Source organism: Theropithecus gelada, chromosome 14, assembly GCF_003255815.1.
Source record: "Theropithecus gelada isolate Dixy chromosome 14, Tgel_1.0, whole genome shotgun sequence".
NCBI classification, from domain to species: Eukaryota; Metazoa; Chordata; class Mammalia; order Primates; family Cercopithecidae; genus Theropithecus; species Theropithecus gelada.
The window spans coordinates 107,511,769-107,537,363 of NC_037682.1; the positions used below are offsets into that span (position 1 = coordinate 107,511,769).

A 25,595-nucleotide genomic window follows, 5' to 3' on the forward strand; every position below is an offset into this window, starting at 1 on the left:
GCAGCACAGCTGTAATGGAGAGTCCCACATGGCCTCAGACTCACCCAGCACTTGACCTGAATCCCACCTTGAGGTCCTCTGTGCTTCTTTCCACATTGTGCCCTAGGACCTTCTTCAAAACCTAGGAGATTGCTTGAACTGCCCACAGATTAGCTTGAGTGTAGGGGACATAATGCCCTGGGAGACTCCCAGCTAACGGGGAATGGGATCAATGCTGCACCTTCAGTCCTTCAGAAGAACAATTGAAAGCATCTGTCAACTTCTCAGGAGGTCCCAGTGGAATGGAGGCTCCATTGCCCACAGCACTGATCCTGATGATGTTCCTCACATCAGTGCTTCCTGCTCCTGACTAATTCTCCCTGCTCACTCACTGTTACATGCTGGGATCACCTCCCATATGAACTACCTGCACCCATTTCTTGCCTCAAGTTTTGCTTTTGGGAGAACCGAGGACAGACATAAAGGTGTAGCTCTTCCTAAAACAAAGGTAATTGAGTCCAGAACTCTAGAGAGATGCTGGGGTTTGAGATATTTATTTCTCAATCATCTACATGGACAAGGTAATTGAAATTAGGGAATTAAATACAATTGTCTAGGGGAGAGAATATGGAGAAAAAAGAGAGAAGGGAAGAAAATCAGACCTTGGAGAATTTTCCACCTGGTAGATGGGAAGACAACAAGCAACCAATGCAGTAGACAGAGAATAAGAAGAGCAGAGAGATGGTTGCGGCAAAAGTGAAGGGATCCTGAGAGAGACCATCTGAGATGAATGCTGTAGAGGCCCAAGGAGGATGTGGCATTTAGAAAGTCTTTGAAAACCTTGCAAGAGTGATTTTGTTGGTGACAGTGAAAGCCAGTTGCAAGTGTCAATGAGGTAAGGAAGTGGAGGCCCAGAGCATGGATTGGAGGTCCCTAAACCTGGCTCTTTGGGTGGCATCAAAAAATGCCAACATCTCACAGTGGACTTTCTGAAGTAGCATCTCCATAGAGAAGGGCTTCTGTCTCAATTAGATTGAGGGGAAAGAGAGGTAAAGTGATAGTTGGATAGCTTGAGGTATCAAGGCACAGAGAGGTGTTAAGAGTAAAAGAGAAATAGAGAAGATGTATCCAAGGTGGAGAGAATTAGTCAGTGGAAAGGAAGATGTTAAAGATGCAAGGTGATGGGGAAAATGTCTGGAGAAGGACTCAGGAGAAGGGATCAAGAACATGACTTTCCTAAGTTTAGTTTTAATAAAGAAGATTCATTCATTCACCCATTCAAGAGGCATGGGCTAGGTTCCTCTGTGGGAGGGCACTTTGCATAAAGAAAGGGCAAGTTATGGCCACTTCCCTGTAGGAGAGAAAGAGGTAGAAAGAATCAGTAGAAAATTGTTAGATTCTAGGATAGAAACATTTGTGGTATTTTGAATAGTAACTCTGACCACATACCCACTGAGACACTCAGGAGAAGGTAAATTCCCAGGGCTTCAGTTTTCTCAACTTTAACCGCCACTCCCCTGGGTTGCTACAACAATCACACAAGAACATTGTGCTAATGTGCCCAGCACAGTGATGAACACACAGTAGGCCTTCCAGAGAGCTTAGTTTTCTTTATTTTGGAAGCAAAATACAATGACACTGCAGAGGAAGAAATGTTTTACTCTGCTCCAAGGGCTAGGTAAAGCTTTCCAGAAAAGCTATTACTCAAACTAACTTGGAACTGAGAGAGGGAAAGAGGGAGGCCATCTGAAAATTTGGGAATCATTGGAGCAAAGAGCAGGGCAACTGGGGAAGGTAAATCAGATGGCTCTTGTCTTCCAATAAACAGAAAGCAAGGTTGTCATTTAAGGGTACGTAGCACGGGCTACATTGCATCCCTACCCTGCCAAATTTATATGTTGAAGTCCTAATCCCCAGTACTTCAGAATGTGACTGTATCGGGAGACAGAGCTTTTAACAAGGAAATTGAGGTAAAATAGGGCATATGAGTGAATGAGCTTTAATCTAATAGGACTCCCTACAAGAAGAGGACATTAGGACACAGACATGCATTAGGAGAAGGTAGCCATCTGTTAGACAAAGAGAGAGGCCTTGGAAGAAACGAGCTCTGCCAACACCTTGATCTTGGACTTCTAGCCTCTAGAACTGTGAGGAAGTAAATTTCTGTTGTTTAAGGCTTCGGTCTGTAGTATTTGCTACAGCAGACCTAGCCAACTCACACAGTAAGGGTGTGGGATAGCAGCAGATTGGAGAGACTGAGGAAAATGAGGATGGTGTGGAAGAGTTCTGATGGGGAGGTCAGTTAAAGCTAAGGAAATGGTTCCCGAAGAGATGGTGGCCCAGCTCACCTTATAGATTGTGGGTGGACCTATGACTTTTTTTCTCCTGCAGTGTTTGCTAGGGCAGCAGGTTGAACCTGGGCTGTGTTTGGGTTCTGGCACCAAGGGACTCATGGGTCAGGAGAGTGGGAACTTCCAGATTGGCTGAGGGCAGGTGAAATGACTGGCCAGGGGCACAGGCTCAGGGAGACAAATGAGGCCAGAGAGGACATGCTCCTCTTCTTAATCTAGGAGATTAAGGAGAATTCTGGAAAGGGAAAATAATTGGATGATTAAATGTGAGGGAGTGGGAGTTTGGAAAGGACAGAAAGACTGTATCACAGAAGGGTAGTGGGCTTGGAGGTATGCTCCTGGTTTAAAAATAATGGACAGAACTTTGTCATAACATGAGAGGACAGAATAGAATGATACAGTGTCAGATTTCCCCATGGAGAGTTAGGGTAATGGTATTCTCCAGCTTCCAGGGGTCTGTGTTTTAACAGCAATGTACTTCAACATCCTGGATTGAAGCCTTCATTGTTGGGTGGATATGTGAGGCCTTGGACCCCTAATGTCTTGCCTAAAATTATTATGCTTTAGTGGGGCTAGAATCTACGTCTCTTAATTTCCAGTTTAGGACCCTTGACAACACTGTTCCCATCAGCAGGGCCATGGTAGTGAGGGCACTGGCACCCTCCCTCCACAGAAAGATCACGTTTAAGAGCCATTTTCTCACCCCCTCTCTGGGATGAAGCCCATGAATTCACAGAACTCGTGACCAGGCAGGTGAGACTATGAACCACATGATAGAGCTGCTTCTTAGACTCAGACTCTATGGCCCAGACCTGACTATAGCCCCAAAATCATCCCTAAGTGCTTGGAGAGGAATGGAAGGAAATGGGAATTAAATATCTTGGGAATGTCATCAACCCAGGCCATTTTCTGTCAAATCTCTGCTTTAGGTGATTTTCTACGTTTTTCTTAAAGATATTCACATGGCTCACACCTGTAATCCCAGCACTTTGGGAGGCTGAGGCGGGCAGATCACGAGGCAGGAGATAGAGACCATCCTGGCTAACACGGTGAAACCCTGTCTCTACTAAAAAATACAAAAAAATTAACCAGGTGTGGTGGCGGGTGCCTATAGTCCCAGCTACTCTGGAGGCTGAGGCAGGAGAATGGCGTGAACCCGGGAGGCGGAGCTTGCAGTGAGCCGAGATTGCACCACTGCACTCCAGCCTGGGCAACAGAGTGAGACTCTGCCTAAAAAAAAAAAAAAAAAAGATATTCACAGATTCCAGTTACTTTTGCAATAACCAATCATACCCCAAGTCTAGGAAAGAGCCTGGCACCAAGCAGACACTCATTAAATGTTTGTTGAGCTTTTATCGAATGCTCAAGTCTTACTACCTGGAAGTTCTTCCTTATATCCTGCTACCAATGTGTTTCTTTTTTTTTTTTTTTTTTTTTTTTTTTGAGACGGGGTCTCGCTCTGTCGCCCAGGCTGGAGTGCAGTGGCCGGATCTCAGCTCACTGCAAGCTCCACCTCCTGGGTTTACGCCATTCTCCTGCCTCAGCTTCCCGAGTAGCTGGGACTACAAGCGCCCGCCACCTCGCCCGGCTAGTTTTTTGTATTTTTAGTAGAGACGGGGTTTCACCGTGTTAGCCAGGATGGTCTCGATCTCCCGACCTCGTGATCCGCCCGTCTCGGCCTCCCAAAGTGCTGGGATTACAGGCTTGAGCCACGGCGCCCGGCCAATGTGTTTCTTATAGTGTGGTTAGCTAATGGTTTCCGTATTCCCTAGCAACAGTTCTTAGCTTAGGTGTCAAAACACAGTAGTTTGCCTCATCTGTTTTGAGGTACACTGCAAGTAATTTGTTACCAGTAATAAAACATTTTGTAAAATATTTTACTCGTCCAACCCGGGTATAGGGGTGAAAGACTAATTGAACCATCTAGTAGCTGGTTCCCTCCGAGGTTTCCCTCAGTATAGCTGGCACTCTCGCAAACCCAATCTCCCACGCAGTTTTACCCGATAAAGCGAATGATTAGAGGTCTTGGGGCCAAAATGATCTCAACCTATTCTCAAACTTTAAATAGGTAAGAAGCCCGGCTTGCTGGCATGGTGATTTTGTAAAATAGAGAAAATTTGAAAGAGTGCTTATCGTAACATCTCTCTTGCTTTACTTGCATTTCAGTTTGCTTTTTTGAGTGGGAGGGCAGTGGTAGAGTCACAGCTGGATTACAGGGGATTGTGTATCACCTCTGTTAAGGCAGCGAGTGTGTTTGGAATATGTCACTTTCACCTGAGTGTCCTAAGAAGAGAAACAGTTATGAGACTTGCCATTGGAACATGTGTTCCTCCACAAGGAATAGATGGCTACCTCTTTAGCTTTCTCCTTGCCAGGATAAACATTCACAGATCTGCCCAGTGGCTGGACATTCAGCACATTCCTGAAGAGCATTTTAATTGGCTGAGTGGGTCTCTGAGGACCTGCCCCCATTAGCAGGAGAGCGATTCCTGAATGTTGTCCAAACAGAGCAAGTGCAGCTGTGTCCTAACAACACAGTCCTGGGGACCTCTGAACCACATCTCCCTCCGCAGCCTTGGCTATTTCAAAGAGATCATTAACAAGGTGGAATTGGGTGCCCAGAGGGTCACTGCACAATATACATTGCTACTGTCTTTTAATGGACTTTCCCCAGACATGGTGATTCTTAAACTGCAGCATCGGCAGCTGCTAAGGCCAGGGAGGGCCATGCTGTCTGCAACCAGAGCCACCCTGCCAGTCCTGTTGAAGCAGAGCTGAGCTTGGGCAGATGGATCAGGCTTGGAGAGGGGAGGAGGGGAAGTGGGTTTAAGGGGAGGAGGCATCAACAGAGAAGCTAGGCAGTAGCCCTCAGAGGACTTTGTTATTGATTTAGCGTGGGAACTGAAAGTGGCAGGCAGGCAGGTGGCAGGGGCAGGCAGGAGGGGGAGACAGGTGTAGGCAATTGTGGGCAGTGATTAGCTGGGGTGGTGCAGATGTGGCTGGGGGTGTCAGCTGGTGGAGATTAGCATGGATGCTTCTGAGAAGTGTTGCATCAGATGGTGGTTTCACAGTCCAGATGTGAGAAGCCAGTGGTCCCTGCCTTCCCTGCTTCCGTACCCCTTTATACTCTCCCTACTCTGCCAAGCAGGCACTTGTACTTTCACCTACCCTGCCACAACCACCCCTTTCTGGGCATTCCTCTCTAGGTGAAGGGCATGGACATCAGATTGTCCTCCCCTCAGTCTTCAGTTTTTCAGCCAAGTTCTGAGATGACGACACGGACTGAACACCCTCAGACACCAGGCAAGACGAAATCTGCATAATCGGTCAGTGCAGTCATGCTTATTCCCATGAGAAATGCACCTCGTGACAGAGGACTTTTATACCCCCGTGTCTACTTTGCCTGTCCCCCTTTTTATAACCTGCCTAAAATTTTTATTAATATAAATATTCATATGTGATTACGATATACACAAAAAGTAAATACGCCAGCATAACTCCCACCTAGATCAAGAAATAGAAAATTCCCAGCACTCCCCACACTCCACTGGGCCCCGTTCTACCCGCCAACTTCTACCTTTGTCTCCAAAAGTGATCACTTGACTTAAATCACCATAGATTCATTTTGGCTCTTTTGGAACTTTATATAAATGGACACATACACAGTACATTATGTTGTACCTACCTCTTTTTTGCTTAATAATATGTTTGTAAGCAATAGTTGGTTCTTCTTCATTGCTGCATATTATCCTATTTCTACGTAAATCACAATGATCAGTTCCAGTGTTGAGAAACATTTGAGTTGTTTCTGGATTGGGGTTCTATGAATAATGCTATTCTGATCACTTTAACAGGTCTTTTAGTGGTTATACACACGTATTTCTACATAGCTAAGAGTGAAATTGCCAGAATCATAGGGCATGGGTATATTCAACTTTAGTAGAAACAAATTGGTAGAAAGCATTTTGCAAAATGATAGTGCCATGTCTCTACTCTGATATCTCGGGACTGGCTTGCCCTCAGCCAGAGGCCCAGGAGCTGGTAGGAAACTAGCCACCATCAACAGCTGCCTGTCTCGGGCATTCTGTAGGACCCACTGTAGGACTTTTGCTCACCCATTTCAGCACTTGGTTCCTTACATTCATCCTTTTCTAAGTCTTGGCGCTTACAGACCCTCACACCCTATAACCATTTCAGGTGCTCCCTGCATTGATGACCCCTTTAGATGTGGCTTCTGTGACTTACTGACCAGTTTATCTGCTCAATTAAGCTCCCAACTACACTCCTACTCCATTCCACAAAGTTGGATGAGATGCATTCCAGTTTGGGCTCCACAGAGCTGATTCAGGCCAGTGCTAGTTTCTAGCCTCTCTGTTAGAGAGTGCAGGATGATTGGAGGTGGAGCTTGTCACACCGAGAAGAGAAGCAAGTGAACTGTAAGACAGGCAAATCAATGAAATTGGCATTTTTCTTTACTAATGGGCCCAATTTGTCCTGGGTTAATGGCTATTTACAAAGTTTCAAGATGCCTAGCCCTTTGAGTTTTATGGCATCTTGACCATACTTTCTTGATATAGTGTGTGTGTGTGTGTGTGTGTGTGTGTGTGTGTGTGTGTTGCTATCTCACAGCATCTGTTTATTTCCATGTCCGCAGCAAAGTGCTGGGTACACAGAAGGACTATGTGACGAAGCGCCATCACATGGCTGGTAGCCTGTGGTGAGTCACCGGACTTCTCGACTCCCACCTCACTGGGGTGGAAGGAACAGTAACCACAATGCTCCACAACTCGGGCTGCACCCGTATGATTGGAAACAATCTGTGAAGTGAGTCATATCAGTTGCAAAAACAATTAAGTCAGTGGGAAAAGAAAATCAGTAAAACTGGTTATTTGGCTTGATGAAAAGAAAGCAGTCCATTGTTTGGTTACATTTTTCACTTCCCAGCTGGTCATTGTGACACTAACTGAGGCTGGGCTTGCCTACACAAATGCTTTCAACAGTTTTGACCAGGACTATGTCTACACAGCTCTAAAACCATCTGGCACGTTACTCAATGGAGTCAAATAGTCCATCAACTATTTGCCTCAATAGTCATTTTAGGCTCATGACCATTTTATGGAGACCCTATAGAAAACTACCATAGACATTTTCAAGAAAGACAAGACTTCGAGGGTACAATCCCACTCCTATTGCATTCTGTGTCTGGGAATTCAGTGACTTCAGGCAGTTCTAGGTAATATCTGCTACTGGGAGTGGGAGGCAGACAGGGGTTAGGTGGAGTTCAGAGCTGTGAAATGCAGAGATGATTCCCCCAAGTCATGCTGACTGAACGCTTTACTTTCATCCTAGATTGTGGAGTGAATGACCCCGAAGAAACAGACTTCTAATTCTAGCCTTTTGGAGATTATTAACCCAACTCCCAGATTTTAGAGATGAGGAAAGGGAGGCCCAGGGAGGTGGGGATACATGTCCAGAGGTGAAAAGTGAGTTTGCTTGACTAAGTTCAACTGTACCTACTTGTCTCCAGAGACTGCTCAGGAACTAGAACACCCTGATACAACATAGGCACCTGTGATGGAGATATTCCCTCAAAAGTGGAATGGGGCATGAAGGAGAATTGTCTCCTAAAAGCTGGGAAGTTTCTCCTAATCCTTTTTAGGGTACCTTCCCTGTATCCCAACTGCTCTTCAACTGCCGGAACTCATGTCAGTCTCCAAAGAACAGTGTCCAAATGTGTATGATGCCACATTGGCTGAAGTGTGCTCTAATTGTGCAGATATTCCCATAAATGCTATTTTATTAAGCTGAGCTACACTAAATCTGTCATCTCCATAAGTAATACCACAGCAAATCTGTAGGTAAGTTCAGAACGCTGCAGTGAGCCATGCTGGGCTATTAGTTTCAATTCAGCGTTGTTTCCTGTAAGTTACAGCATCTCAGGGGCACAACTTCGGCACTGAGTAATAAGATTTGGTTCCTTCCAGATGCCCTCAGCCCCCCAAAACAACAGAAATGATCAAAGACAGAGGCAAGAAGACCAGAGAACCCTAAATGTTTACTGTCTCTAAAGTGTTTGGAAACAGCTTGGACCAGTGTAGAGTGCTGGAACAGAGAATCAAGAGCATCAGGTTCGATTCCCACCCTTACGAACTGCTCAGCCTATGAAAATTACTTTGTGTTTCAGGCCTTACTCTTGTCATCTTTAAAATGGCAACACATATACACACCCCTCCGCAGTAAATACAGAGGTTCTGCAAGCCAGGACGTTAAGTACTTAGGATGAAAATGATGACGATTAAGTCTATTCTATCACTTGATCTGATTCTCTCTGACTATTCTGCAGGGGGTAATAACATGGCCTGCAGATGATCCATAATCCACCATCTTCTGGTGAAAAGAGAGGAAAGGGGTGTGTGTGTGTGTGTGTGTGTGTGTGTGTGTGTATACACACACACAAACACAATTTTATATATGCACATTAACATTAATGTATATACATTTTATATACACATCAGTGTTAATATATATAAAATGTATATATACATGTTATGTATATAATGTATGTACCTGATATTATATACATATACATCTATATATAATTACATTATATATACACACACACATTAACTCCCTTTCCTGTTTTATCACCAGAAGATGGTGGATTTTATATATATATGTGTGTGTATATATATTATATATATGCATTATATAATATATAATGTCTCTACGTACATATAATGTATATATATATGCATTATATATAATGTGTGTGTATGTGTCTGCCCCCAAAGAAATTTAAAATAAGTTGATATCTAAACACATTGTTGATGAACAAGGGTGACTAATTATCTACTTGCAGTAGAAAAGCCAGACTATTGTAAATGTCTTAGCACTTCACAGTATATTAGGAATGTTCTAGAGCGAGCTGGCAATGTTTAAATCAGATTCAGTCCCACATATTGCACTCCAAAATTGAACATGGGCCACCATTTCTGGGACAAAGCTGAGAGCGTTCAGAGGAGGCTGCCTCTGAAGGGATAAAATTGGGAGGCATTTGCTTTAACACACAAGCTTTAATTAGTTGTTACTCATTAGAGGAAATCACATTTCATAGCTTCTAAGAAATAAGGTAAACTTTTTCAAAATTTGATTCCATATCCAGGGGAATCTCTCTACACAGCCTTTTCATTTAATCATTGTAAAGTCTTCTCTTGCTTTTGTTTGTTTATTAACTTGAGGGGAAAACTGAGTTTGGAAAAGGATGTTGGAGGGACACAAGTCACAAGAAAGGTTTTCTAGACCCAGGGAAAATATGCTTGAAGAAAAATGTCTCCAACGAGCGTCAGCAGATATTAAATTACAGACATGTGCATGGTTTGTCCAGATTGGTTAGAGCATGTTTCTTTGCAGCAATAAAAAACAAGAGACATTAACAAGCCAATGATGTTACATGGAATTAAGTAGCATTCAAACGATGAAAGAGAAAATTAAGGAGCTAACCTTCCACTGCCCACGCAGTTTGCATGGTCAGTAAAAATGCAAGGCTTTATTTCCACCATCCATACCTTCAACAGGAGAAAGTAACTCTGGTGGCCCATGACCATCATATGCCCTTGGTCAGCTGTCCTGTCAGGACCTACCTCATGGCCTTGGGTGACTTAAATGGCCAGCTAAATGCAATATGTTTTGACTGTGAATCTTGCCTCTCATGGCGGTTCCCTGTCACCTCCCTGACGCAGGCAATGCCATATATCACTGCTGTTCTGCAGGCGCGCCACCCAGATAGCGTCTGAAAGATTGTAAACAGGATGATTCACAAACTGGTGGCAGCAGCTAAAAGCAGTGCAGTTCACGACCCTCAGCACACGCCAAGATTCTAAATGGGATGGTGCAACAACAAAGCAGCCTGAAGATTCTAAAACACAATGGTGTCAGCAGGACATTCATAGGGTGCTGTAACCTGTAACTGACAAGCATACCCATCATTGTTTCTCCTGGGGCATGCAGCATCCTTGTGCTCCACTGGGCCTCCTGTTGCATTGCTGCTATTTATTTGCATCTACAAGCAGGGGAGCAAGTATGCTGCGGAAATAGCCCCAGAGAGGTGTCTGATTCCCATAGGCCCTAGCAGGCAGCTACAACTGAATGATTTCCAATATCAGTTACTGAAAATTCTGACCATGATATGCAGACCATCGCAGATCTTAATGACAATAATATCATCTCACATTTTGATGGCGTTTAACAGTTTACAAAGTGCTTTCACATACATTATCACATTTAATCCCAGTGAGGTCGATAGTCTTCTCCATTTTATTGGCAGCTTGGTGTAGTGGAAAGAGCTCTGGAGTCAGATAGACTTAAGTTCAAATTCTGGCTCTGACGACCAAACCATGGTCAATTTGCTTCATTTCTCTCCCTTTTCTTACCTATAGGATGAGGAATCGTTTCTATTTCTGAGGTTTGTGGTGAAAAATAACATATGTAAAGACATACAATATAGGGCATGATGCATAGAAGTACTCAATAATCATTAGCTTCTATCCACTTATAGAGGAAGAAAATGAAGCTTAAGAGGTTAGGGGAGTTGCTCAAAGTAATAGCTAGTAAATGGCAGAACTGAGATTTCATTTATTTTACAAATATTATTGAACACTTACTATATGCTGGTGCCTTGGGCATAGGAAAGTGGATGAGTCATAATTCTAGTTTTTGAGATGTTCACAGTAGAGCAGTGGAATCTGAAATGCAAATAATCAATTATAATTGAGCATGATCTGAGAGGCAAAAAGTACTTAGGGAATGTCCTAAAGCCATGGATGCATCCTACATTATCAACACAGGAGATAAGTCTGAGGAAGAGGAATCTTCCAGGAGGCAGCAGTAGAGTTACACCTGAAATAGAATGTTGGCAGGTGGATGAGGGTGAGCAAGGAGAGGAGCATTCAAGCGAAGACAACAGTGTGTGCATTCACCAAGAGGGTCAAAGGAGCCTGGCATGTCCACTGCAGCACAGAAGAGAACCTGAGCAGACAGGAGAGAGAGGAGCGGGGAGGAGGCAAGGAAGCAACAGTGAGAAGAATGAAGGGGCTTGCAGGTAATGCTGAGAAGTATGCATCTTTGTCAGTCCACACTGGCACAAACTCTGTGATGATTTACAGAGAGAGCCAACCTGGTCAGATTTGCATTTTTGAAATTGTGGCAGCAATGTGAAATACTGACTGGAAGAGGAGATAATGGAGGCAGTAGTTCAATGAGAGATAATTAGGCTGTGAACTAAGAAAGTGGCAGAGCGGACAATTTCGAGAGGTATAGCAGAGGCAGAATTGACAGGATCTGGCAATCGATCGGATATCAAGGCAGGAGAGACAGAGAGGACTCTAGGAGGACTCCCAGGCTATTACCTTTGGTGGCTGGGTGAAAGAAGGTGTCCCCCACTGGCATAGAAAGAGAGGATATTTGAAGAGATAACAATAAATTCATGTGGACATGCTGACTCTGAGAGATTCATGGATATCAAGAAGGAGGTGTTCAGTAGACAGCTAAAAATGAGTCTGGAGTTTGGGAGAGGACTCACGATTAGGTGCGTTGATCTAGGGATCAATGGTTTTTAGACAATGGTTGAAGCTGTTTTTTTATGTCAAGAGGACACAGCAAGAAGAAAAGTGGGTCCTGGAGAACTCTAGGGAATATCAATGTTTAGGTGCTAGAATGAGGATTGTTAGAGAGATGGAACTACCAGGAGAAAGGGAGAGCTCAGAGGCCAGGGAAGGCAAGCGTTTTGTGATGATGAAAGTACAGGAAAGTATAAAATTCTACCAAAGGATCAAAGAAGATGAGAACTGAGATATTCCTGTGGTTTGGGTAATGATAAGATCACTTTGGCAACTTCAGTTTTATAAAAAGAGGTTAAAAAAATAGCCTTTTTTTTCTATGACCCAATATAAGAAAAATATTTTAGTACAGGCACGATGACTCACACCTGTAATCCCAACATTTTGGGAGGCCTAGGTGGGTGGATCACCTGAGGTCAGGAGTTTGAGACCAGCCTGGCCAACATGGTGAAACCCTGTTTCTACTAATAATACAAAAAAATTAGCCGGGCATGGTGGCATGTGCCTGTAGTCCCAGCTACTTGGGAGGCTGAGGCAGGAGAATCGCTTGAACCTGGGAGGCAGAGGTTGCAGTGAACTGAGATCGCACCACTTCACTCCAGCCTAGGCAACAGAGTGAGACTCCATCAAAGAAAGAAAAGAGAAGAAAGAAAAGAAAAGAAAAGAAAAGAAAAGAAAGAAAGAAAGAAAGAAAGAAAGAAAGAAAGAAAGAAAGAAAGAAAGAAAGAGAGAAAGAGAGAGAAAGAAAGAGGGAAGGAAGGAAGGAAGGGAGGAAGGAAGGAAGGAAAGAAGGAAGGAAAGAAGAAAGAAAGGGGGGAGAGAGGGAAGGAAGAGAAAGGAAGGAAGGAAGGAAAGAAAGGAAGGAAGAAAGGAAATAAGAAGAAAGAAGACAGAGAAAGAAAGAAAGAAAGGAAGGAAAAATATTTTACATTGTGACCTGAGAAACAAGTTTCAAGAAACAATACTTACACTCTGACATGTCATACTCATCTATTCTATTCTATTCTATTCTATTCTATTCTATTCTATTCTATTCTATTCTATTCTATTCTATTCTATTTCATTCCATTCTATTCTATTCAAATGCCGCTTGGCCCTCACTCAATTGATTTTATGACCAACTAGTGAGTTTCAACCTGTAGTTTGAAAAAACAGTGGTTTAGACAAATACAGTTTTCTCACACAAAAATTATATGGAGCGAAGTGTGGGATAGAAGAAAGAACACTGGATTTTGAGTGAAGACATCTGATTTTCAGCATGACTCATTTACTTACTGACTGTGTGACCTTAGATGTGCCCATTAAACTTTTGCGTGTCTCTTCTATTACCTGTAAAATTCAGATAATATATCAGCTGCAAAAGGATCTTCTGGGGATCAAATGCGATAAAATGCATGAATGCAAAAAGCATATGCCTAAAATAGTCCTGGTCAAACTAAAATTACCATAATCAAAGAAAGAGCAGAATGGTGCATGGTGTATCCCAGTTGGCTCTGGGTCTGTCATCTGAATCCTGGAGCCACATCTCTCCAGAACATACTGAGAACCAGAAACAGGATCAAAATAATTTAACCAATCAAAACAGGTGTTGCTGCTATATTTATAAAATTCACAAAATTTACTGACACAGAAGCCTGTGTGAAATCCCCTCAGAATCATTGTAGTCTTGTTCTAATACTATTGTAGCCATGTTGATTTTCTGATCTGTATCTGTGGACCTGTATTAGAAGGACATTCAATAAAATCCTATTGGAACAGGAGCTGATAGAGGCAAGTATTTTCACCACAGTGTGAAATGACAGCAAACAGACTTCAGGGAAACAGCAAGATGAAATCATTTAATATAGGCAATATGTAAACTTCAGCAGGCCCTGGTGGTATCACTGTATTAAGGTATAATACAATAACTGATTTTTATGATTCGTTCAACAAACTACTACATTTGAGTACTCAATATGTGTACTAACCTAGGTGCAAGGAAGACAAAGATGACCAGGGTATGTTTGCTAACCCTAAAAAATGAGCACACAGATGAATGAGACAGACACATAAATAGACAATTTCCACTAACATGATACAATGAAGAAAAATATGCATCTGAGCATGATAAGATATGAATATGTCATGAGAGAAAAGAAGAAGAGCAGCTAGCCCAAAGTGGAAGTGGAATTCAGGTAATGCTTCTTGAAGGTCATCTTGCCCAAGATGAGTCTTGATGAAGATAAACAAAGAAAGATGGGGAAACAATTCAGAATGATGGAATAGCCTGAGAAAGGCATGAAAGTATGAAACCTTGCATAGTGTAGATAATATTTCTAGATCATAAAAAGACAAGTACAGGCTATACATAAGAGGTAGGTATGATCCTCAATACTGAGAGTCTTCTATACCAGGTTAAGATGCGTAGAGTACATCACATTGACCAGTGGAAGCCACTGATAGGGACTGATTACACTGCAAGCCTTACGGAGGAGGAATTTAAAAATGGATTAGGCACATAAGTTAAGGAACAACTGCAGTGGTTCAGGAGAGACATTTTGAGGGCATGAATGAGGGAAGCAGTAATAGGGATGAAGAAGAGGGGTTATATATGAAAAATATTTTTGATACTTTATTTAGATGTGAAGGCTGAGGCCAGGTAATAAATGCTCCACTTCGGGGACAAAAACATGCCCTAGATTGCCCAATACTATTCACTTTCTTGAGTTCATGATTGAGTCTAGAGAAATTAATACATGTCTACAAGGCACTATAATATGAGATAGGAGATGATAAGTGTTGAAAGAAAGGCACAGACATGTGGCTATAGGAGTTAGAGGAAAGAGGCATAAATTCCAACTGAGCATTTTAGGGAAGTCTTCATGGAAGAAGAGGCATGCAAGGCAGATCTTGAAAGATGGTTAAGATTTTGCCATGAGTCGATAAGAAGAAAGCGCATTTCTGATAAAAGGAGCAACCTGAGAAGAGACGCAGGATGCAATATGGTGTCATTTCAAGCTAAAAACACAGGTTCTGGAGTCACACAAAGTTGGGACCAAACTTTGGCTCTGTCACATTCTAATCACAAAATTGGGGATAATTTAATTTACACTTCAGAACCTCTGCCCCTCATTTGTACAACAGTTATAACTATCATTTATATTATGGGATTATTGTGAGGATTTTTTCCTATTAAACTTGATTTGTTGATTACAATGAAATTGACTTACCTCTGAGTTTTATACTTTCATGCGTTTTGTTTCACTAATTAGCATCCTTTTTTATTCAGCTTGGAGCATTGTATTTAGCATTTCTTGTAAGGCAGGTCTAATGGTGATGAACTCCCACAGCTTTTGTTTGTCTGAAAAAGTCCTTATCTCTCCTTCATTTCTAAATGACTACCTTGCCAGGTATAGTTGGCAGTTGTTGTTGTTTTCCTTCAGTACTTTTTTTTCTTTTCCTCTTTTAAAGAATTTATTTTAAACCTATTATACCACACAATATGTTTTAAACAGTGACATATAACTTCCTAATAAGATAGAGCAAAGACAAAAAAAGTTTATCTTATTAGAAACAAGATACACCATCACTTATAGTCATTGTCAAACATTACTGCACTTTAACTTTCATAATTTGACAAAGCATTCACGAAACAATCTGAAGACTAGTTTTAACACACAAATAACACCTATAGACAGACACGACTGTCTTAAGTTGTTTATTATGTAGGAATTTTACAAACTTTACTTGCATTATTGGTAACAACAGAGCTGGAAAGTAGTGTGCCTTCTCCAAGTTGCCGGGCAAGAACCACCAATAGTGTGATGGAATTTATGGCCCTTTCCAAAGTCATGGCTCTTGCAGCCTGTAGATGTCAGCCCATACATCTCCCTGTGCTTGTGAACTGGTTTGTGATTCACTGGGTGTCAGGATTTCTTTTGATAGCTTTATGGAATGGATCAATTAGGATAACCTCAAAAAATTTTTACGTGGAATCTTCACCAACCCAGTTAGAATTCAGGACTCTTAAAGCTCCACAGTGGTGTCCAGCTTACTCCTCCGCAGTGGGCTGAAGGCTTCAAGGAGACTAGCTGGTTAACATCATGATGGACAGGCTTGTCATAAGTTGCACCCTTAGGAACTAGGCAGTTTTGACCACCATGGCACACACAAATCCTGAATATAATGTAACCTTGCTTGGCCTTGTAGCCCAGTTGGCATGCTTTATCAGGCCAGGTGGGGTCGGGATCCCTGTGCAGAGCAGAGAGCTGCCAGTACTGCCAGCAGCAGACCTTCAGAAGAAAGTGCAAGATATCAGACTGCTTCTTCTTCATTAGCTCCTGGATGTATTTGTATGCACTCATCTTGGTTCACCTGATGACACCAGACAGAAAGGCTCCTTTAGTACTTTGAATGTATCATCCCACTTTCTCCTGGTCTGCAAGGTTTCTACTCAGAAATTGACAGGTAGTCTTATGAGGGTTCCCTTGTATATAATTTTTGCTCTCCTCTTGTTCCTTTCAAAATTCTCTTCGTTGTTGACTTTTGAGAGTTTGGTTATGTGACTTAGTGAAAATCTATTTACGTATTTATTTATTTGCTGCCTGGTCAGTAGGTTTATTGTATTTATCTGAAAAATCCTCATAGAAAATTACTTGACTTAGCTCTCAGCAGCCCACTCCTAGGCTCTGAGGAAACCTGCCTTCTTTTGAGGTCCCTGATTTTTCTTCTGGGCAAGAGATATTTTGGGATGGTTCCACCTCTTCTTTTTAACCTATTTCTTGGGCTTCTTCTCATAAACTGCATTCTCTCATATAGCAGCATGAGCTTTCTTATACAACTCCTCCATCAGGTCTGGGGTTATGCTGTTCTTTATGTATTGAGAGAACTGTTTCTTGTAAGCAGCTTTGTCATCTTTCATTAGGTAACGCATGTAATCTGCAACATTCTAACCAGTGATATGCTTCTGATGTATGTCAGCATTAAATTCCTTGCTTTCAGAATCATAACTAGGGAATCATTTGGTACTGTGAGGGATAGACAAGCCTCACACGAATACTCATCATGCATACATTGGTTTACATGATGGTGTCCTAAAATTTCTGTAGGCTTTCTTTACTCTTTTTCTTTCTTTTTTTTTTTTTTTTCCGTTTTTCCTCTGGGCAATTTCAAATGACTTGTCTTTGAGCTCAGTGCTTCTTTCTTCTGTTTGATCAAATCTGCTGTTGAAGCTCTCTATAAAATTTTTTAGATTGGTCATTGGATTCTATAGCTACAGAATTTGTCTTTGGTCCTTTTTCATGGTTTGTACCCTTTGTTGAACCTCTCATTTAGTTTGTATATTGTTTTCCTGATTTTTGTTTCTGTATTCTCTTGTAGCTCATGGGGCTTCTTTAAGACTGTTATTTTGAATACTTTGTCAGGAAGTCTGTAAATCTTAATTCTTTAGAGTCAGTTACTGGTGCTTTATTTTTCTTTGGTGGTGTCATGTTTACCTGATTGTTCGTGATATTTGTGGCTATGCATTGGTGTTTGCACATTTGAGAATGTAGGTACTTATTCCAGTCTTTAGAAACTGGTGTCATCAGGGAAAGACCTTTACAAGTCAGCTCATCCAGAGATTATAGGCAAGCCATCTGACATGATTTGTAGGTGGGCTTACTGCTAGGGGCTTAAGCAGGCTGGTCTGATGCCTGAGTGAGCAGATGGGCAGGTCTGGAGCCTGAATCCATGGCAATGAGCCTGGAACTTAGATCCACTGGGGCAGTCCTAGAGTTTGGGTCTGCTAGGGCGTGGGCCTATAGCCTGGGCCATTGGCCTGGGACCTGGGTCCATGAAGGTGGGCCTAACATCTGTATTCACAGGAGCCAATTTGAAGCCTAAGTCCACAGGGGCTGATGTGATGCTGGGGCAGGCTTTAAACCTGAGTCTGCCAGGGTTGACCAGGAGCTGGGATGGACCTGAACCCTGAGTCTGTGGGGATAAGTCTGAAGCCTGAATCTGTGAATGCCAGCCTGATCCTGGGACACAGTGGGCTTGAGTCAGTGGGGGCCAGCCTGGACCTGAGCAGGTCCTAGAAAGTAGGCCGGTGGGCCCTGACCTGGAGTATTGGTCTGTGGGGGCTGACCTGGTGCTGGGGATGTAAACCTTGGGCCACTAGGGTCAGCCTGACAGTGGGGCAGGCCTGAACTTTGAGGCAGATCTGGAGCCTGAGTCTTTGGAGGCTGGCCTAGCACTGGGGTAAACCTGAAGGCTGAGTCTATAGGAGTTGGTCCACAGCCTGGGGCTGCTGGGGCTGGCCTGGCATAAAAGTAGGCCAAGAGGCTTGGTCTGTGGTGCTGGCCCGCAATCTAGAGCCATGGGAACCTGTCAGATGATTGGTTTGACTGGGGTGGGCCCAGTGTTGGGATCTGAGCCAAAATCCTGTGCTTGCTTCACTCTCCTCCTCCAAGCAGAGAGCACCTCTCTGTGCTGCCTGAAGTTGGAGGTGGAGTTGATGCAGGTAATGTTAAATTTTCCTTCCTGCCCTCTCAAGTGTGTCTTTTAAAAATCTCTGTGCTGCACCCAGGTGCTGCAATCTCTTACCTACTTTCCTTAGCTCTGTGAAGGTATTATGCATGTATAGCTATTCAAACGGATGTTTCTGTGACAGGATGAGCACCAGAAAGTCCTATTCCACCATCTTGCTGATGTCATTCCTGTTGCAAGTATTTAATGAAGTAATGTATATAACTGTGTTTGGCTCAAAGTAAGCAATCAATACGTGTTAGCTGTTATTCTATCATGATGATAGTAACAGGGAGGGGAGATTAGGTCAGGATTTGTCATGGAAGGGAGAATGCATATAATTCAGAACCATATAATTCAGAGAGTGAAGGTGGACCAGAGAGTCTCTTAGGGCTTAGGGCTGGGGTAAGAAACTTGAACTTTATTGAGTTGGTGATAGGGAGCCACTGAGGATTTATGCATGGGATTGAGGAGTTGGGTTGTGTTGACTAAGATTAATCAGCAGCCATATTAAAGGTGCTTTAGAGTAATGAGGGACTAAAAGCATGAAGACTATTTATAAAATTATCATAAGACTTATTCCTTTGCCCATTGGCTGATGAAAGAAATAAAGAAAAAATTATCATAAGACCTCAGATGAGAGGCAATGAAGGTCTGAATTGGTGTAGGGTTAGTAAGAAGGGAGAGGAAATCTTAAACATGTGGGAAGTTGTTACAGTGAAATAAGGGGAGCTATCAAAGATAGCTAAGTTTGCAATTATGATTACTAGAATGAGAATTCATAAATATTAACAATATAGTAGCACATATTAGAAGACTAGAGGAGAAGTGGGTCAAGAAAGGAGTTACAGGAGTCAGGAAATAGAGCAAAATGGTGGTTTCAGAGACTGTCAATTGTCCCAATATTCATTCCCTTCTATGTTGCAGAGTTGGCCACCCAGCTAGAGACTTTATTTTTCAGGCTCCCTTGTAACTAGGTATTGCTATGTGATTAAGTTTTCATCAATGAGATGTGAACAGAGTGATGTGTACCACTTCTAGGTTGTTTCCACTAAAAAAAAAAAAGCGGGGGTGGGGGTGGCTACTTGTTTTTCATTCTTCTTTCCAGTTCCTGAAGGTCTGTACAGGAAAGTGGCATTCAGGTTTCAGATTCCACCACGTGGGCGGTAGTATTGGACTAGCATGGACCCCAGCAGAGCTATTCCCACTCCCATAGCCCTCAGACCTCTACCAGCTCACATTTTCACACACGAGAGAAATAAACCTTGTGTATTGTTTAGTCCATGTTATTTCAGCTTATGTTAAAGCAGCTGAAACAGTACACTAACTAATAGAGAGATGATGCGTTTATGGCATAGCAGAATGTGAAGGTGGCCAGGAGAGAGTTTGGATAGAGGCACTACAGCCATAGAGATAGGTTGAGGTAGAGCTGTCTGTCTAAGAGTCCTCTGGATGATAATGATGATTGAAACCATCTAATGAATGAGATTGCTAAGGGAAACACTGGTGAGAAAACAGAAGGATTGCTAAGGGAAACGGTGAAAGAGGACCACAGAGAACGCTGACAGTACATATGGTAGGTGGAGGGAAGAAGAAAAGGAACAGAGATTGAGATGGAAATAGAGACAGATATGGAAAGGCAGTTGAGTTATGAAGGAAGACAAGAAAGCTGAGGAGACTAATGAATGGCAGGGGAAGCAGGGGGAGTTTTTCTCCATGAGAAAGATTGGCCAACAATGTCAAATTCTGCAGAGAGATCACAGAGGATCAGGACTGAGAAAAGGTCATAGAGTTTGGGGGATTTGAGTTTACTTCCAGCAGGAGGTGATCTAGAACAAGTCCAATTATGTTCAAAATAATCTGCTTTGAAAGACAGGACATTTGATAGTAAAATTGAGAGATCAACCTAAAACTAATGTTTTAAAAGTAGAGGGCAAATAATATATGTGTCTATCTTCCCCTCATGCAGTAGAACTGAATCCTGCCTTCCTTTCTACTCCCCACCTAATATGAGTTGGAGTTAGTGACTGGCTTCCACAGGAAAGAACACAGAAAGGGCAAAAAAATAGTGACTTTACAGATTAGAAACTTGACAAACACTATCTACTTCAACCAAGTGATGAAGGTCAACAGCAGCAGTCATAAGTCACATGGATATAATGCACCCCCGAGATGATGTGATGAGAAGGGCAATTCAGCTCGGTGGTAGGCTTTCTCCAAACCCATAACCCCAGTTTTAACAGGAGAAAAACATCAGACAGACTCAAATTGAAGGACATTCCACAACATAACTGACCAGTACCCTTCAAAACTGCCAAGGTCATGAAAAACAAGGAAAGATGGAGAACCTGTCACAGACCAGCGACTAAGGAGACGTGATGACTAGGTGCCACGGGGCACCCTAGATGGGATCCTAAAACAGAAAAAAAATGATCAATAATGGAAAAACTGGCACAACTCAAATAAAATCTGGAGTGTAGTTAACAGTATTGTGCCAGTGTTAATCTTTTAGTTTTGACAAATATATCATGGGTATGGAAGATGTTAACAAAGAGCAAACTGGATGAAAGATATACTCTCTCTACTTACTATCTTTATAACTTTTATGGAAATCTAAAATTATTGCAAGATGAAAAGTGTATTTTTTAAAAAGTATAAGGTAAGGGCAGAGCTTTGTGATAGTTACTTCTAGGAATAAGCAAGGTGGAAACAGAAAATATCTGGTCCCCCAGTTCCCCACCCTTCCCCTCCTCCTTCTCCCTAAGAAAAGTTTTTCCATTAGTCCATTATTACGGTACAATGGAATGTTCAATTTCACACTGCGTGTGACATTCCATGCCAACTAGAATAGTTAATGCAACTTTACATTTATGACTCTGCTTGGATGTGAATTATTGTGTTTATGAAAATCTCCATATTAATGTCTGATTGTAAATCATTCTGCCGGCTCCTTTTATTAATAGCTCAATTCCCACTACTCACCGCTGCAAGCCATTCAAATTACCACAACTGTACAGGAAAAGGGCTGCTTCTCATTTGTTTACCGTCTACATCCAACCATCCTAGGCTTTGCTCTAAAGCCCCATCCTCTGAACTGCTCAAGCCAGTTGTTTTTGACTGGGTTTCTTTGTTGGTGAGTTTGAGCAGCTTCTCTGAGAAGTGGCATTTCTTACTCTATGTCCCTACATTTTCTACTCTTCAGAAATATCCACTGGGAAGTGGCTTTGGCATGGATTCTGGAGTCAGACAGATTTGGGTTCAAATCCGTGATCTTAGTGAGTCATTTAATCTCTCCGAGCCCCAGTTTTCTCATCTACTGTGGGAATCATAACACATATCTTGTAGAGCAGTTATGAAAATTAAATATGATGATGTATGTAAAGTTGTTAGTACAGTTCCTGGCACATAGAAAGTGCTCAAGGGTCATTTTGTTGTGGTAATCATACCAACAATAATGCTAACAACATTAATAGTGGATATAGTAGAAAGGATTGGAGGCTGGCAGCTGGAAGGCCTGCATTCTGGTTCCAGTTTGGCTACATACTAGAAAGATGATCTTTGGAAAGTCGCTTCAAATCTCCGGTCTTCTCTTAATTGTCCCATCTGTAAAACGGGGAAGCAGCCTCTCTTAGAGCCTTCCAGGGCTCCAGAATGGGGAGTCCCACCTGAGAGGCGTGTCCACCTTTATTCCTGCTTCGAAACCCCTTCCCTGATCCCCAACCCCACTGCCAGTTCTTTCTCTTTGGGTCAGACAGGGCCTCATTGGAGGTGACAGAGTCTTCAGGAAGGGGCCAGCCAGGGCTTTCTCGTGCTTTCTCATAGAACAGCTCAAATCAGACCCCACACTCCAGCCCCCTTACTGGCAGAAGGGGAAATATGAAATCTCAGCAGCCTAGGAGGTTTTTTATGCTTCTCTAAATCATTAAAGTGGCCAATATTTTCCTTTGCTGCACTTCTCTCACCTCACAATATTTTTTTTCCTGCAGTGAAATCCATTCCCCCAGCCTGGAAATGTGGGCACTTTATAGAAAATCTTTAGCTTGTACCAGCACAAATGGATGGGTCTTATTTCCTGTCTGCAGTTCATGGTGTTGCAAAGGCATTGCCAAAAACTACTGACTGAGACATAAAAGCAAAAAATGGATGGAAATGAATGTGGGCACGTTCACATGTACATTTACAAACATGATCAAGTCCATACTTAAGGAAAAAGATTACACAAAGTGACCTCCTAATTCATAGCCCATGCTCAGGACCTCTTCTTCATGGGAGAAAGAAAAGGAGGGTATTATCAGGCAATGTGATTTGATAAGCCAGAGAAGGCCTTAAACCCCTAGTATGTCCCCACGATCCTTGTGCTCTGATGTTGGATATGGCATTACTGGAGATCTATCCACTGTGTAATGTTAAACATACAAAGAGAAAAACATGTTGAACTCTCTGGGATTCTCTCTTAATCATATGATACTTCCTAATAACGTTTGTACTTTATGGTTTTAAAATGACTTGATATTTTCGTATATATAATGTCACAGACAATCTTCACAGCAAGTTTGTGAGTGAACACCCATTGTACAGATGATGAAACTGAAGTCTACAGGGATAGGGTGACTTACTAAACATCACACAAGTAGGGAGTAGGACAGCTGGGCTCAAGCACAGTCTCTTAAATCTGGTCTCAACATTCTTTCCACTCTATCCCATTGCCTCCTGGGAGTATCCTGAAATAGACAGACAATTAACCTCATGAGTGAGTCTTCTTTCTGATCAGAGGGCTCCTGGTCTGTGTGGGAAAAAAAAGCAATGGAGCCTGAGCAGCAGGGAAGAGGGGGCATTGACAGAGAGGTAGGTGCACAGCCCTTTGTAGGGGTACAAATGTCGCTCACTTCATTTACACCCACCCTGTCTGCAGAGTCCAACGGAATAGTCAGGAGTCCCTGAGTTTGGGCGTTCTGCTATGTCAAATCCACCTGCCCCATTTATTTACTCTCTGTGTGACCTATTTGTGCCCCATTTCTTTGTCTTTGGAAATGGAATGATTATATTAATCCCACTGGGTACTGTGAAGATCACTGAGGTATAATAGATGATGCAAAGAAGGCACTTCCTCCCTTCCTTCCTCTCCCTCCCTCCCTCTTTCCTTCTTTCATTCCCTCCTTGCTTCCGTCCTTCTTTCCCTCCTTTCTTTCCCCCTTCCCTTCCTCCTTCCTCTCTCCCTACTGCCTTCCTTCCCTCTTTCTTGCTTCCTTCCTTCTTTCCCTACTTCTTTCCCTCCTTCCTTTTGTCTCTCCTTCCCTCCTTCTTTCTTTCCCTCCTTCCCTCCTTTCTTCCCTCTTTTCCTTCTATCATGCCTTTCCTCTGTTCTCTTTGCACTATTTGGTAGCTTGGAACCCAAAAAACCTGCATCACTTCATTTGAGGAGCCGAAATTGTCCGATCTCCCTCTCCTCCCTGGGCAGCATGCACCAGTCTTGTCCTCTGGGTGGTGTAGTCCATGGGGCCACAGCTCTCACAAGCAGAAGACTGTAGGCCAGGCCCATGTATGGGCATTCAGCACTGGTCACATGAATTCAACTTGAGGGACTTCCTGGACATCCTCTCATCTGCAACAGACCAAACAACCTCCCCGGGCCTTGCCTGCTGTGGGTGAGGACTCCTTCCCTGACTCAGGCCTGCGGGCTCTGCCCAAGCACTGCCCCCTTGCTTCCTTCATGGTAAGTAAACTCCCCAGAACAGCAATCCTAGTGCCTGGTACCAAAGAACCCCCAAAACAGAGGCGTGCTTGGAGCAGGTGCTTCAAGGGTCGACGCAGTTCTTTCGGTGGCGGGGCCGGGCAGCTGAGGCCTGGCACCATGATGCCTTGCTCAGTGCTGGGTGCTGCCTTGGCCCTTCCCCTGGCCCAGAGCTTAGATTTTCCCCACCCTCTTTCTGACTTCCCACTTCCATCCCACTCTCAGTGCCACCTCCAGCCCATCACATCCCCCTTCCCTGGACGGCACGGATTCTCCAGAGGTGTGCGGACAGTGGCTGTTTTCTTTTTGTTCCTTCTTAGATGTTCTGTTTGTTGAGCGAATTGTTTTCTTCCTGGCTCCGAGCTGGCGGCTGACACGGCTCACCCGCGCTAATTAGCTAAGCCAGCTGGTGCGTTGGTAAGGTTTTTCTGTGCTCCTCGGTGTGTGTTTCTTTTTTTAAACATGATCAATACCCTCTCCGGCTGGGCTCCCTCACACACTCCCTATTGTTCTCCTGTTTGCATTGTGCCCGAGTCCTGGTCAAGGACTCGGGGAGCCTCGGAAAACACGCTTTTCCCGAGGCTGGCGTTCAGCCTGGAGCCGGGGAGAGACCGCGCAGCAGATGTGGCTCGACCCCCTGCTCCGCGCCTGCAGCTTGCAGTGATTTTCCGTAGCTGTGGACAGTGCCTGAGGAAGCCCGCATGGATGCCAGACAGTCGGGTAAAGATGAGAAATTGCTGTGTGGCTCCAGGGCAAATTGCCTTCCCTCTCTGAGCCTCTGCTTCTTTCTTTGTAAAAGAAGTCAGTTCCCAGTTCCGGTGTGAGTCCCTTACATACTATGATTCTCAAAGGTTTCAAAGTGCATCTGGAGATGGGGGCCCTCCCTGTGAGTAGGGGTACAAGGTCACAAACAGGACCTTGTTCACTCCTGCTGCAGTCCTGGAGTTAAAACAATATAGACCTTTGCCAGGTGAGCTCCGGAAGAGGCCACAACCAGACACCAGCGGGCTGGAGGCCCGACCCACTCCTCCAGCTGGTGCTACCCTCCCCCACAGTTCTCGGGAGTCTGTCTGCTTATTTTGTGCAAGAGACATAAGAAGATTCTCTGAAACTCTCCCCTCCCCACTGTCATTCAGCTGTAGTGACTGGGAGCCCATGATGTGCACTGCAGAGAAGATAGCTCCAACACATTTTTGATATGTATGTATGTATTTTGTATATATAGAGTTGACCATTGAACAATACGGAAATTGGGACATCAACCCCATATGCCATCAAAAATCCACATATAACTTTTAACTCTCTCGGAACTTAACTATGAAGAGCCTATTCTTGATTGAATGCCTCCCCAATAACATAGTCAGCACATGTTTTGTGTGTGTATTATATACTGTATTCTAACAGTAAAGTAAACTAAAGAAAGAATGCTATTAA

The 25,595-nt window shown here is 43.3% G+C and overlaps 1 pseudogene; it reads right to left on the minus strand.

The window, feature by feature from the left end:
• Positions 1-15,675: 15,675 nt before the first annotated feature.
• LOC112606744 lies at positions 15,676-16,287 on the minus strand (annotated as a pseudogene).
• Between the last annotated feature and the right edge of the window lie 9,308 nt (positions 16,288-25,595).